General features: G+C 37.9%; 1 protein-coding gene across 17 annotated transcripts in view; it reads left to right on the plus strand.

Moving 5' to 3' along the window:
- ARFIP1 (ADP ribosylation factor interacting protein 1) overlaps window positions 1–16312 on the plus strand; it is a 114149-nt gene that overhangs the window by 86891 nt on the left and 10946 nt on the right. The gene's annotated exons all lie outside the window — the stretch shown is intronic.

The raw sequence follows: 16312 nt of genomic DNA on the forward strand, positions 1-16312 counted from the left end.
AAAGTTACGTAATTGGGGCATCTGGATGGTTCAGTCAGTGACGTGTCAGGCTCTTGGTCTCAGGGTTGTGAGTTCGAGCTTATACTGGGTGTAGAGATTACTTTAAAAAAGTAAAATCTGAAAATTAAAAAATAAATAATAAAATAAAAAGTTACATAATGATAAATTCTGCTTTGAATATTTTGAGACCTTTTTATTAATGATGGGTACAGATTTCAGGTAGGAAAGAACATTCTCCCTAGTAACTGGTAAATGAGGAATGACTAAAAGGTCCAGCTTAGAGCTGTAGTTAGCATAACCTAGAAGGATCAAGCCAAGAAATCAATTTTCCACATTATTTTTGTATAACATGAACCCATCCAATGACAAGAACAGGGAAAGCTGTAGGCTTCACTTGGAGATGAATTCATAGAATAACAGGCTCCTCCTGAGTTCTGATTTAAGTAAAGGACAGGTTCCTGTGTTTAACATTTTTTAAAAGATTTATTTATTTGAGAGAGAGAGCACACACACTAGAGCCCAGTAGGGAAGGAGAGAAGGAGAGAGAGAATCTTTTTTTTTTTTTTTTTTTTTTTTTTAAAGATTTTATTTATTTATGTGACAGAGAGACAGCCAGTGAGAGAGGGAACACAGCAGGGGGAGTGGGAAAGGAAGAAGCAGGCTCACAGCGGAGGAGCCCGATGTGGGACTCGATCCCGGCACGCCGGGATCACGCCCTGAGCCGAAGGCAGACGCCCTAACGACTGCGCTACCCAGGCGCCCCAGGAGAGAGAGAATCTTAAGCACACCCCCCACTGAGCGTGGAGCCGGAACCAGGGCTCAGTCTCAAAACCCTGAGATCCTGACCTGAGCTAAAATCAAGAGTCATACACCCAACCAACTGAGTCACCCAGGTGTCCCTGTGTTTAATGTTTTTAACATGACATGCGTTCTCAGTTTTGTGAGGGGGGTTACAGTTCTGGAAACAGGAGAGCTAATAGTGGGCACAGCACAGAGTAGTTGGAGTGGTTCAGTCTTGTGGAGATGGGCATCTTTCTTACTACATATTGGTGGTCTTCTTGTGCTTTTCGTATCCTCTGAAGTTATAATAGGTCTTCACATCTTTCTTTAGGTACCCTCTTAAAATTATTCTTCACTTGTTACTGTCTGTTGATATCCTCTTGTTTTCCTTAACATTTTTTAGAAACTCTTCTGGCTACCATAAAAAGCTGCAGAGTAATACATTTCCTCGGCATCTACCAAGTCCTGCACTAATACTCACTTTTTTTAGCTACAGTGGGTAAAAAGTATTCACCAAAAGCCATTACAATGGCAGTAAAAGAAACATCAGCAGAGTTATCAGACAGATTGCCCCCTATCATTCCAGTAAGAATGCGGGCAGCCTTTTAGCATTCATTAGCTGAGCATGTAAGATAACGTTCCTTTTAGTGCATTCATATATATCTATGTAGATGTATCTCCCTATAGATATATATGTAGAGAGAGATCAGTTACATGGCTTAGCATTTTAATAGGAATATATCAATACTTAGATGTAGATGTATATTTTAAATATAAAAATATTTTTGTTATATTCCCCTATAATAGATCGGCACTATACAGGATAATGTTAAGTGAGATATGCTAGCTAGCATTTGAGAGGCTCTATCCAAAGCTACTTTGAAGGGAAAGAAAGGAATTCACCTAATTTGGGGGTTCAGGACCTCTGCAAATAGAGAAATTCATTTTAGGAAATCTATAAAATGGTGATTGTGTTCTTTTGGAATCTAATGGCATTGTGTACTGTTCTCTGGATAGTGAGATGATGGGTAATTTTTGCTTTCTATATATATTTCTATATTTTAGATGGTTGTGTTGCCTTTATGAAAAAGGAAAGAAAGTGGGGCGCCTGGGTAGCTAGTCGGTTAAGCGTCTGGCTCTTGATTTCAGCTCAGGTCATGCATGATCTCATGGTGGTGAGATCAAGCTCCGGGTTGTGTTCCACACTGGGTGTGGAGTCTGCTTCAGATTCTCTCTCTCACTCTCCCTCTGCCCCTCCCCCCCCAGAAAAAGAGAAAGTAATGTTGAAAGAATCAGTACCCCAAAGCAACTATGCTTATATAGTCCTTGCCAGAGTAAATAAAAATAGGGAAATTACACAAGGATAAACAATGGCCATGTGATTGCTACTTGTCTTACTAGAACTACTTTTGAAACGTAGGAGATACCCAGATGTAGACATGAATCAGGGAAGGTACTTCTTACTTGTCAGTTGCTATGCATTTTACACATATTCTCTTACCTAATCCTCATAACAATCTTCATATTTTAATCCTTTCAGTAAATACTATTGAATACTTTATATACTGGGAATATGTCAGTGAACAAAAAAGACAAAATTTCTGTCCTTTTGAGGCTTACATTCTTATCAATCAGATACTCTCATCCATATTTCACAGATGAGTGAATTCATTTTACGTCATCTTCTGTGATCATATGTGCCCTTCACTTCCGATCTTTTGAACCTGTGTCTCCCTGATCTGTCCACCATAAAGTTGTTCCTCACTTACGAGGAAGAGTTGTATGACATACCGAGGCTCTTCCCTTTCATGTGTCCAGGAGAAGTTCTAGATTCTGGGAACATCAAAATCAGTATTTGAGCTGTGGAAAAAAGAGACTGAAGAAATGATTTGGGGCCTGTCTACATCTAGTGTCATTACTGCCTAAAGTAGCCCTGTGTTATATCTGGAAAACAGCTGTCATGCTAATGTGAGAAAGGAGGTACAGAGGTGGCAGGTAGAAAAGAAAGTGTGTACTTTCTCCTCTGCCCTTGTTTTGCCTCTTGTTTTTTGCTGTGCTCTGCTCTGCTCTCTAGAGTTGAGCAGCATAGGCTAATGACTAGGCAAGGTGGACTGTATCCTTTGTAAAACATTCCAGAGTAAGAATGTGAAAACCTGGGTTCCAGACCCACTCCTGCCACCTGCTAACTTCATGATCTTGGACGAGCCTCCAAGCCTCTGTATTTTCCTCTGGAAATTGAGGGTAAATCTTGCCTTGTGTTAAGTGAGTAAAAAAAACACACTGTCCTCTGTAAAGTGCTAAGCACTATTCACCAGTATTTAAAGGATTCCTGCTGTGTGCCAGGCCCTTTGCTAGGTGAAGGAATGAAGGAGAAGGAAAATAAAGTTCATGATCTTAGGGAGTCAAAAAGCATGAGATAGGTTTGTTTTCTAGAAGTTATCACCTTCGCACCTTCCCCTGGTAGCTTTTAAACTTAACCTGTATCCTGCCTATTTTGTGTCTTTTTTGCTGATATGAGAGAAATTGACATTAGAAAAGATGTGGCAGGAGACATGAACTGTATTTATTTCAACGTATTAATTTGAAATACTAAATGTATATAATTTGTTATTAGGTAAGCAATACTTTCGCAGTATTAAGTAAGGTTAATGAATTGACCATTCAGGGAAATCTTTAAGATCCATGGAAGAGACAGGGCTTCAGTCTAGCCTTTAAAGATCAGGAGGCTAAGCGTAAAAGAAGTGGGAGGAGAACCTTCTTGACAAGGGCAGTGGCCCACGTGTACGAATAGAGGAATATTCCTATTTAGGAGAGAAGTAGACTGCCATAATGGGACATAACTTTGACATGCTTTAAAGGAAGAGAGATTCAGAAAGGTAATTGGAAGCCATATTGTATTGAGCCTTGATCACATAAAGATTGAACTGTGGCCCCAAAAAGGATGCATGCTGAGCAATGAGGGATCAGCCAGGTTATCTCTGTAAAGTTTCAGTATCTGTCAGATGGCTCTCACATCCAACTTCATCTAGTTTGAATTAGAGAATTTGTAAAGTTAGGGGGCACCTGGGTGGCTCAGTCGGTTAAGTATCTGCTTTTGGCTCAGGTCATGATCCCAGGGTCCTGGGATTTAGCCCCGTGTCGGGTTCTCTGCTCAGGGGGAGCCTGCTTCTTCCTCTCCCTCTGCCTGCTGCTCTGTCTGCTTGTGTGCTCTCTGTCAAACAAATAAAATCTTCAGAAAAAAAAAAAAGAATTTGTAAAGTTAGGAGTAACAGGGAAAAAAAATGACTTAAAAATATTTTTCGGGCACTGTAGTTTAAAGGCAGAAAGAAAGTAGAAGCACGCAAACCAGTGGAATTTTTTATAGCCAAGTGAAATGATGAAGAGCCTGACCTGGGGTTGTTGCAGTAGCAGCAGAAAGGAAAGAAGATTTCAAGGCTGCTTGGCAGGGGTTAGAAATCAACAAGGAAAGCTAGTTTGGCTGGAAGGTTGTGAGGGATGAGGGATGGGTATTTGTTGCATTTAACCAAGTGTTTGGTTTGAGACGATGACAAAATATTCACATGGAAGTAGTTGGTAGGAAGTTAACCATGTGAGTTTGGAGTTTGGATGCGCAGGGTCAAGTCTTCAGAGATAAAGGCTTGAAAGTCAGTGCCTTTTGAGAATAACACCGTTGTCACCTCTTCTTTTGACCTTTCTTACTATAAAATTTTTAAAAATTTGCCAGAATTTATGTTCTTAGAGAGTCTAGAGATAGTCTTTGTTTTCAGTTTCCACAGTTGTCATTAACCTAAGTTTCAACTTGAACTCTGTAATCAGTGGTGTCTAAAATAAAACCTATAAAGAAACTCTGTTCTTCTTATCTTATTTAACTCTTCAAAACTCTAAAGAGATAATACTGATCTCTGTTATTTTAAGCAATCAGTAGCTGTAATTTGGGTAAAGACTTCGATTCATGAAAAAACCTTTTTTTTATTATTATTGAGCAACTTTTACCCTTTTATTTTTAATAGCTCTAACAAAGGGAGGAAAAAGCAAGCCGTTAGGCCTAGAAACTGTCTGTCATCCCTGTTTGCTTTCTTGGCAGCGTGAAATGCCTTAAATCTTGTTTTTTTTTCCTTCTTTTGTTAAAGTACAACTGAATTTGTACCTTAATATCTCTTTTTTACATAGTTGTCAGATAGTCTACTTAGCACTTGTATTTTAGCAAAATATAGTATACTCTTCCTATTTCTTAAATATTGTATGTTGAATTTTTAAAAACAGAAGTTATTTGAGACATCATTGAGTATGCTAGTTTGTAATTTGATAATGTCCTGAAGGCTGCTGCTTTTTTTTTAAAGCCGTTTTTGCAGCTTTGGAGGGAAGGAGACTTTCTTTGGGTTCTCATTTCATGGCTTTTGGAGTGTCTTCCCATAGCAACACTTCTCTTCTAAAATGAGAGGCCAGATAACCAAACAACTAAAATCGTGCATAAAGTAAAAGCAAATAATCACTGAGTAAAGGACTAAGAACCATTCCTGCAACTGTTGTAATAAATTTTCGTAGCCAACATTGTGAGAATGTTTTGTTTGTTTCATTCTTAGAACTTTTTAAAGAGACTTTTTTTGAGAGGGATTGAAAGGTCGAGTCTTAGGTATATTTTAGAAAATCAAAGTGTTATATGTCCTTAGTCTAACCTTCCTTCTTTCTGGGAAAACAGAGGAAATAGGTGTGTAAAATACACACATTCCTGCGTCTGTATAGGCATTCATGTTGAGTGATAGTACACGGATCTCTTGTCATTTACTCTTAATGGAGAAACTTAAATTCTTCTATTATGTAAAATCCATACTTTCCATCCACCCACACCTAAGATATATTGTGTTTACCCTTAACCTAAACAGCTCTTATTAATCTCTGATATTCTCTTCCTTGTTTTACTGAACAACAATTGAGTTGCATGGCAGTAAGGACAGAGTTAATCAGGCTCTTCTAATGTTTCTCTTTTCATCACTATTGCTCCTTTTCCATATCTTTGAGTAATGTAACATGAGCTATTTTGTGACTTAAGGCAGTTTTTTTACCTTTTATTGTTCCTTTCATGGTTCAAAACAAAGTATGGACTACTTTAGTGAAGAGAAGAAAACAGACACGTCTGTTGTTTGTTGACTTTGTGAGAAAGGTACCATGCTTCCTTTTAGAGCCCTCATGGTGCCTAGCAGTCATGTTAAATATACAGTAGTTATTTTAGCAAATGTGTGTTTGCATTTCTTCGCAGAACTAGAGGCACACTGCAGGGAAGAGAAAGAGAGGGAAGAAAATGAAAGTCAGCCATGACAGGTAGAAGGGCAACTCCTGATTACTTCATTCTTTACTTTAGTGAGGGTGAAGCCTGCTCTCTCAGAAGTGCTGCTACTGTCTGCAGTGTATACTGTTGCATGGAAAGAGGAAGCAAAAAATTAGGGGGAAAATATGCACATCACTGTGAGCAATTCATGTTTATTTTTTTAAAACAACTTTTATATGGCTTAGAATCACATAAAATAAAAAAAAGTAATTTAAGATTAATATTTCCTTTAAGATAACTATAATTTAGCTTGGGAGTGGTAAATCTCTTTTCAGGGCTACTAACGCATTAGAGGGGAAAAGCCTGAATGTATCTGAAGATTCAACAAAGCAGCTTAGGGTATAGATAAAAAGTAAGAATCTTATTAATTTTATTATATTCTTATTTTAAGAAAGATGAAATATACTCTTATTTTAAGGTAATGTCGATCAACTCTAACCATTAAATGAAGGGGTTTTTTTCTTTTGTTATATTTCAGTGACTTGAGGATGACAGTGGGGACAGGAAAAGATGAGCCAGACTTGGGAATGTATCCTGGACACATACTTGATTAATTTAGTTGGAATCTGTCCTGGACACACGTTTGATTAGTATACTTAATTTAAATACCTTTTAAAAAAAAAATCATAGTCGTTCTGAATCAGGATGATGAAAAGACTGTTGTTTTCACTCAACACTGTGTTTCATATATAATCATAATATAATAATATTCCTGTATATTAGGACTTCTTTTCTAATATGTTACTAATACAGTATTTTTTCTAATATATTACAAACTTATTTCATATGTATCATATAATGAATTTAATTTGTCAGAGAACAATCCATGAACTAAAATGGGAAGCAGGAGAAAGAGGGAATACACAGAGAATAAAACACCTAGAACAAAGTAAATATACTCATGTCATATGAGCCAGCTGTATATGTAGTTGTGATGATTCAGTGACTATGCAAATATATACTGTAATAGGAAATACTTGAAACCTAATACATTTTTGTAAAAATAGGCTATAAATGTTTGGAAAAACTTGGAAGGCAAAGGTATTCGTTGTTTGCTAAAGCTTCTCTTTGAGAGGAAAAAAAGTAAACCTCTGAATTTTAATAATGGATATTTCTTGCCAAATTTTAAGAAACATGTTAATCATTACTTAATATGTACAAGCACATACATTCTTGAAATCCTTTTCTCCATTGTCAAAAAAAAAAGACCCTAACTTCTTACTCTTGATACTTTTAAAATACTCATACCCGTGGCTTACTATCATCTTTATTTCTATAACAGGAGGTACAAACAGTTCTCTTGGTATTTGCTCATAGGTCAAGTGAAATTAAGTTCCACAGGTAAAAGAATCCTACTTGTTCTAAATAAAAAATTAACATTTATGGACTGAAATGTGGAAGTATGTATAATAAACAACCTCAACACTATGCCAAATGGATTACCTACATTTGGATTTTGTGAAACTTTCCCTTACTCATGCACCTGTACTTCCAGACTTAATTCCTGAGCATATTTCATCATATAATTTCAGATTGTAATTTTTTTCTCTTCACTCATTTAACAAACTTTTATCAGATATCTGCATGTGCCAGAAAGTGTTTTTGGATATTGGTGATACCCAGTGAGCAAAAGCAAAAACAAATTCTACCCTCAAAGAGCTTGTAGCCTAATAAAAGTAACAACAGTGATCAGATCACACCAAAACATATATATAAAATCTTGGCTGTGACCAGTGCTTTTGTTTTATTAAGAGTGGCTAGGGCAGGTTCCATTAGAAAGCGATGTTGAGTGTTAACTAGGTAAAGTGAGAAGGAAAGAGTATTCCAAGTAGAAGAAACAGCATGTGTAACTGCCCTGTGACGGAAAAGGGTGTGGTGTGCTCAAAGAATAAATATGACTAGAACCAGTGCAACTAGAGCATACAGAGATGACTGGGAGGCAAGCAAAGGCCAGACCACACAAGCCTTATAGACTACATTAAGGAAAAGTTTATTTTATTTTTACTTTTTTTTAAAGATTTTATTTATTTATTTGACAGAGAGTCAACCAGCGAGAGAGGGAACACCAGCAGGGGGAGTGGGAGAGGAAGAAGCAGGTTCCCATTAGAGCAGGGAGCCCCGTGCGGGGCTCGATCCCAGAACCCTGGGATCATGGCCTGAGCTAAAGACAGATGCTCAACGACTGAGCCACCCAGGCACCCCAAGGAAAAGTTTATTTTAGTATCAGTAGGGACCCATTGAAAAAATTCTTGGCAAATGATAAATCTAAAATGTGGCGCATAGATCTTAGTTAGAACCTAAAAGTGAATATAGATACAGTAGTTTTTAGACAAGAGATGATGAGAGTTGTTTAGGATGGTGGTAATGAAAATGGAGTGAACTGAAGGTGTTGAGAGATATTTAAAAGGTAAAACAAAAATACATATAAAAGACTAAGAGCAAATTGGTATATAATTCACGTCTTTTTTTTTCCTTAAGATTTTATTTATTTATTTGACAGGCAGCAAGAGAGGGAACACAAGCAGGGGGAGTGGGAGAAGCAGGCTTCCTACTGAGCAGGGAGCCCGATGGGGGGCTCGATCCCAGAACGCTGGGATCATGACCTGAGCCGAAGGCAGACGCTTAACGACTGAGCCACCCAGGCACCCCTATAATTAGCATCTTTCACATTTTATTCCTTTATTCATCAAATATTCATTGGTTGTTTTTTATGTGCCAGGGTTAAATAGTAAAAATACAATGATCTTGCCATTATAGAGCTTATGGTCAAGTAAGAGAAATAGACATTAACCAAATAATTACATAAATACAAACTGACAAGTGTTGCAAAGGGGAAATTGAGGAGTCATGTGAGTATACAAAGGGCACTTGGCTTGGTGTGGGGTACTGTGGAAGGCTAGAGAAAATGACGTTGGGGCTGAGCTCCAAGAGGATGTAAAGGAGGAGCTGACTAAAGGTGTGTGGAGGAACCAGATTTTAAATGGAAGGAATAGAAAATGCAAAAGCCAATTGAAGGGAGAGGGAGAAACTCATAAACAGGCTCCACTCCCAGTTAGGGAGCCCGACTTGGGGCTCAGTCTCACAACCCTGAGATCATGACCTGAGCAGAAATCAAGAATTGGCCACCTAACCAACTGAGCCACCCAGGCACCCCTAGGTTTTTTTCTTTATTTCTCTTATACCTCATAACATTCTGGCTTTCTATTTGTATTTCGTCCTTTAAATTTTCAAAATGTGCACTTTTCAAAAATTATTCAGTAAATGTTTTAAGGTGCTTATTTTGGGCTAGTATAGTGCCTTAATTCTAAAGAAATATTGTATAAAGGCATTATGACAGACTTCTTGCTGACAGCAATATACAGTCTAATGGATGATATTTAGTAAAAGCTGAGTTAAGCATGAGAAAAAAAATACAGAATGTGATGAAGAACATTAATGTGGGTTCTTAGAGCTACTTGCTAGGCTAGGTGGCGTGACTTGAACAGAACCACACAGGAAAATGAGTAATATGAGCATTGGTGGAAAAGATCAGGAAAAAAAATTCTTGAAAAAACCCTAGAACAGGGGTGCCTGGGTGGCTTAGTCAGTTAAGCATCTGTCTTCGGCTCAGGTCGTGATCCCAGTGGGATCACGCCCGCATCAGGCTCCCTGCTCAGTGGGGAGTCTGCTTCTCCCTCTGCCTGCCACTCCCCCTGCTTGTGTGCTCTTTCCCTCTTTCTCTCATGCTCTGTCAAATAAATAACGAAATATTTAAAAACAAAAACAAAAAAACCCCAGAACATATGGGTACCTAGGGTGTCTCAGTTGGTTGAGCTTCCAACCCTTGGTTTCAGCTCAGATCATGGGCTAGGATTTTGGGACCTGCCCTTCCTCAGACTGTGCCCTCAGCAGGGAGGCTGCTTGAGGTTCTCTCTCCCTCTCCCTCTGCCCCTCCCCACTGCACCTGTGTGTACGAGTGCAATGCGCGAGTGGGCGCTCTCTCACATGCGCAAATAAATAAATCTTTAAAAAAAGGAAAGAAACCCTGGAACGTAGGTTTAAGTTATCTGTAAATTGTTGTTAAATGTTCTGTTCTTAAGTAGAGTGTAGTATAACTGCATATGGATTTTTTTAAGAAAAATAATGGTTCTATCATAACAAATTTTGATGAAGCTTTTCCATCAAGTTTATAAACAGTTCTTAGATACATAGAATCAGAATTTTTATAAGTTATGTAAGAGACTGGATTCTTAATCTTTAAAAAAAAGTTTTCCAAGGTATGATACAGAACCATACTTATGACAGAAAACTATTTTATGGGGGCGCCTGGGTGGCGCAGTCGTTAAGCGTCTGCCTTCGGCTCAGGGCGTGATCCCAGCGTTCTGGGATCGAGCCCCACATCGGGCTTCTCTGCTGGGAGCCTGCTTCTTCCTCTCCCACTCCCCCTGCTTGTGTTCCCTCTCTCGCTGGCTGTCTCTCTCTGTCAAATAAATAAATAAAATATTTAAAAAAAAAGAAAAGAAAACTATTTTATGAATGTAAAGATGAGTGAACAGGCCATTGGTTTAACTGTAGGTTTTTGTTGCCCAGTGTCCAAAGGCCAGTGAGAACAGGGTCACCTAATAGATGAAAGGAGATATTCAGTTTCTTAACTACTCTTCTGTACCTAAATTAATTTTTTATTTTATTTTTTCTAAGATTTTATTTATTTGAGAAAGAGCATGGGGGGAGGGGTGGAGCAAGAGGGGGAAAGAGCCTTAAACGTACTCCGTGCTGAACGCAGAGCCCGACTTGGGGCTTGATCTCAAGACTCTGAGATTCCAACCTAAGCTGAAACCAAGAGTCGGACACTTAACCCACTGTGCCACCCAGGCACCCCTGTACCTAAACTAATTTTTATCTAGGAGCTCAAATGCTATCTTGAATGATCAAATGCTATCTTGAATGATTTGTGGTAGTTAGTATTTCCTCTAGCAACTTGAAAGTTTCTTTCTTCCCCTATTAGTTACCCTGCTATCCATGGCTTTCTCCAGGAAAGCACATACCATCCTGTGCCATGAATGAGTGTCTCTTAGCCTGTTTGCCTACATGAAAGCTCCATGGGCACGTCTGTAGAGCGTTCGCATCCTCCAGCCAGCGAGCTGGTGGACACTGATCTTTGAATGGCCTGTATATGGAGGAGTCTTCATAAGTATTTTCTATATCTATATGTATATCTATCTAATCTGTGATCCAGATGATCATATAACAGTGTACAGAAGATGATACTGACATTCACAGAGGTTGAATAATTTGCCCAATCTCAAAACCAGACCAGGATTCAAATCTAGATCTGTTTGACTCTACAGCCCTGCTTTTAAATGACTATGATGCTGTAATGCTGCTCCAAGTAGGGTTCTTAAAATAGCAGAGGGAGAAGATGGTAGATAACCTTGGAAAACAGAAGCCATGTTGGTCATATCGAAACCTGGAGCTATTGGAAGGAAGGGAGGAAGGGGAGGGAGCTAACACTATAAATCGTAGAACAAAAGGGCAATAGATATTTTTTCCTAAAAGGGGGAGAAAACCTGTGCATTGAAAATTTTAACGTACCATTGGATAAAGAATGATAAGACCTTAGCACTGTTCTGAGACCTATCCTTACTGGAGTTTGTGTTTCATCAGTTATCTGCTTTTCAAAATAGGACTGCCCTTTTTCCCCTCCTAAGATGCTTTTTTTAACCTGCTTGTCCATGATTTGTTGAAACCTATCCCGATGAGTCAGAAAAATAAAATCTGTTCTTCCACCTCCACTTGTAGTTCGTATTTGTCTTTCCTTCTCTTACTCCCTTCCCAATGCCCACACCCATGTTTTTGATAGTGATTTTTTCTCAGCTGGTAGTTGCTTTCACATGACAGGCATTTCCAGAGCTATTGCAAAGTAATACAGTTACACTTCGCAAACCTAATAAAAGGCCAAGACAGACACACTTTTCTGTTTGTTATTTTTCAGGTTTCTTATATACTAAAAAAAGATCAGTGATAGGCAGAGAAAGCGTGTAATTATACATTTTTAAATAATTGGCGGTAAAGAAGGGAGTTAATTCTTTATACGTTAGTGGTTGAGACTTACTAAAGAATGATTTTAGGGAAGCCTGGCTGGCTCAGTTGGTGGAGCATGTGACTGTTGATCTTGGGCTTGTAAGTTCAGCCCCATGTTGGGTGTACAGATTATTTAAAAATAAAATCTTTAATAGGATGATTTTGTTTCAGCTTTTCCTCACATGTTTAAGCCAAGCTATTACCCCAGTATTGTTCACTTAATATAAACCCTTATTTTATAGAATTATCGGGAGAACCAATAATTGCTTTGAAGAAACTTAACAATTATAAATATATTAAGACTAGTAACTCTCAAGGGCGCCTGGGTGGCTCAGTTGGTTAAGCATCTGCCTTCAGCCCGGGTCATGATCCTGGGGGTCCTGGGATTGAGCCCCATGTCAGGATCTCTGCTCAGCTTTCCCACTGCCCCTCCCCCTGACTTGTGCACACGCACGTGCTCTTTCTCCCAAATAAATCCATAAAATCTTAAAAAAAAAAAAAAAAAACTAGTAACTTTCATTTGAACTAGAGGTTGCCTCTTTTAATTACTTCAGTGCCTCTGATAAGAACATGTGTAATTAATCTGAGGTGCCTGAGTGGCTCAGTAGGTCGAGCGTCCGACTCTTGATTTGGCTCAGGTCGTGATCCTTGGGGTCCTGGGATTGAGCCCCGAGTCAGGCTTCATGCTCAGTAGGGAGTCTGCTTGAAATTCTCTCCCTTTGCCCCTGCCCCCCAAAATAAATAAGTCTTTAAAAAAAAAAAAAAGGTATGTAATTAACCTAAATTTGATTTGGAAGAAAAGTCCATTTGGTAGAAATACGGTGCCTTTTTATGGTTTTGATGCTGTGAAGTAATACTTTAAATTTTTCAGTCAGTAAACTGTAAATGGTATTTATCTTCTACTGATATATGCTGTGTAGGCAGGAGAAAGTTTTCAGTGTAATCCACTTGGCATCAGCTCTCAGTCCTGCTCTTAAATTTCTCTTACCCGGTTTCTATTTAACACCTCAGCTTGTCTCTGCCTTAGTAGTCAGTGTTGAAGTTTGTTTTGCCCTTTAACAATTAAAATATTGTATGGCACATTGTAGGTCATTCACCAGATGTGGCTGTAGTGGTTTTGCTTCTGTCGGAGTTGGGTTGCTCATTGTTTGGCAGATCTTCATGAAAGTTCTTTGTAATTGAGTTCACAGTGATTTAGTGTATTTCTTAAATTACTGTAATTGTTTCTGATGTTAGGTTTTGAAAATTTGTCAAATTTGTCATCATCCTGTTCTGCCTGGAATTGTTACCTCTATCTTTTTTTGCTCCTTTTTAAAATCTCTGCTTTTCTGTTGTATTTCACTTATCCTTATAACCACTTTAAATCGTTTCTAAGTTAGGACATACATACATAAATAGCTCAATATAGATTTTTTTCCTGCTCTGTAAGTATGGAAGGAGGGTATCAAAGCTTAATATCACATTATTCTTCATAATTTTAGAAAGAATTAACTTTCTTTCATCTGCTCCAGCCATTGTGTTAGATCCTTGTCCTGAGGATATTTAAATGTAACTTTAGAGCCAGTGACAAGGTTAGGAAGAGGTTAAAGCATATCTTCCGTACATTTCTGCCCTGCCTTTAAGTGCTCTGCCGTACCTTTTTTTGTTTGTTTCCTACTTTGTTTAAAAGCTTTCCAAAATGTGTATTGCCTTATGAATAGAGAGTCAGGTTGGAATAGGTGAGAGAGAACATGGGCCTGTCTTGGGAGAAGACATTCCACATCCCAGCCCATCTGCTTCCTAACTGTCTAACCTTAGGCAAGTTACTTAGAACTTTCTGAGTGTTTATTAAGTATAACATGGAGAGAACAGAAGCCTGTTCAGAGTAGATGTAAGGGGAACATATTCTCTGTCACATGCTTCATAGGGCGCCTGGGGGGCTCAGTTGGTTAAGCCTCTGCCTTTGGCTCAGATCATGATCCCTGGGTCCTGGGATCAAGACCCTAGTCGAGCTCCCTGCTCAGTGGGGAATCTGCTTGTCCATCTCCCTCTGCCCCTCCCCCTGATCTTGCTTGAACTCTCTCTCTCTCTCAAATAAATAAATAAAAACCTAAAAAAAAAGTGCTCTTCATAAAAGTATCACCCACCATATCAAAATATAACCTACCAAAAATACTTGGCTGTTTTTTTTTTATTCTCTGTGCTCATCACTTCTCATGATCTGATAACATAAATATAAGCAAACGTAAGTTGAGAAAGTGTAATGACCCTAAAATATGTCCTCAGACATTTTTGGCTTTTTGTACCTTCTCCTGAAAGTATAATCTGACCTTTCCCCCACCTTACTTTCTTCATCTCTCTTCCTAAGCCAATTCTGTTGGAGAACCTGGAATCTTTCCTAGACTGACCTTCACAAAGCCAAGTAGCCTAGTAAAGTGAACCTGATAAATAAGCCAAGTGACTTAAAATAACACTTTTAAGTCTCATTCAAACTATTTATGTATAGTGACAACAGCACAGGCATTACTAAGATTGCAAAAATTAGTTATCTTTAAAATTGTATTCCAAAAAAATAAAAAATAAAATTGTATTTGCAACTTTTTCTAATATTACTTAATTTTCTTAAACATCCTGGGGACTCCTTCTGTCATCAGTCAGAACCCCACTGACATTATATGAATACATATTGTAGTACAAATTAGTTCATCAAAAATTTAAAGAAAATTAAGCAAAAGTAGATAGAAAAGCAAACATTTTTAATTCATTTAATATAGAAAGTATACTCATATTGATAATTGACTTATTTATTTTTATTTCCATTTACTTTTGATTTAGTAATGGGTTGATTGGTTAAAAGATTGTCAGTTTACCATTCCTATTTAAATTTGCATCTGATTTTTAATACATACTACCAAAACTAAAACTTGTAGTCAGACAACGCTTACATAATCAATGCTAATAGAAAAATGAGGTGAGGTAGGGTAAGTTATCTGTTTTGGCTTAAAGAGGCTGCTGAGATTAAAGTAACAATGAGATTGTATACTTTATTTCCGTAAATATAATTGAAGAGCTGTGAATCCCAGAGGCTCTCTTGATACCAGGGAACTGCTCTGAAGTGTGTATATATATTTTTAAAGGCTTACACATCAACCTTCTCACAATTACTAGGGAATGTTTTTGTGAAAATGGGTATTGTGTCGTTTTGTTGTGAAAACCAGAATTCCATCTTAAAAAACACCCTCTTTCCTTGATTTCGCATGGATTCAGTTGCAGTGGGGTTGGGACACATTTTGCATACAGGTAATGCGCCAGGCTTGAGGCTTTGTTTAGTGGGCTGCCAACCTTCCTCAGCTACAGGAAGAGGTGTATCTCTGTGTTGGGTTTGTCAGCAGCCTCAAGGAGGTACGGAAACGGATTCTTCCGTTGACATATGTGACATTTGTGTTGACATTTGTAGGGTTAGCTAAAAATTGTGTGATGCTCTTCCCACTTTCTTTCTGACTGTAACTTCCAGACTGTTGTAACAGCTCTCTCCAGGTATAATACATGAACCAGACCCCATGCTCCACCCTCGTCATCTCCTTTAATTCTAAAACATTGAGGATTGAAATTCAAGTCAAAAATTCTTATGACCCAAAGAGCAATAAATTGGCTAGAACCTGTTTTTGAAAATTAGAATTTCACACTAAAAATGCAGAAACCCCTTAGTTGCTCTGTAACTGCAGGAACCAAGGATCATCCAAAATTCAAAAACAAAACAACAACAGAAAGGCTAAATCATGCTTAGTAGGGCAAAGTGGAAAATTACTTTGTGACCCAGGTAGGTTACTAGTGCAAAAGCCTTAAAAAAACAAAACAAACAAACAAAAAACCCTCTAAATAGGGAAGAGTATTTAATTAATGGACTGGTTCATAAACTTGTACATAAACTTTTCAGTTGAATTTCATAAATCTCTAAAAGGGAAGCTAGTTTTTGTCCTTAAAAATAAATAGAAATAATAATGTTTTTCTACTGAAAGGCTTTTTGAGAGCCATTTGAGTTTCCAAATATATATATATATATTTCCAAATATATATATATATATTTAGAAAGTAAGTTCTCAAAAAATTTTAATAGAAAGGAACCATGAAAATTATCTTCCTCTCTTCTTCACTATACTGCTGTCC

This window comes from Ursus arctos, unplaced genomic scaffold, assembly GCF_023065955.2.
Source record: "Ursus arctos isolate Adak ecotype North America unplaced genomic scaffold, UrsArc2.0 scaffold_11, whole genome shotgun sequence".
Classification (NCBI taxonomy): domain Eukaryota; kingdom Metazoa; phylum Chordata; class Mammalia; order Carnivora; family Ursidae; genus Ursus; species Ursus arctos.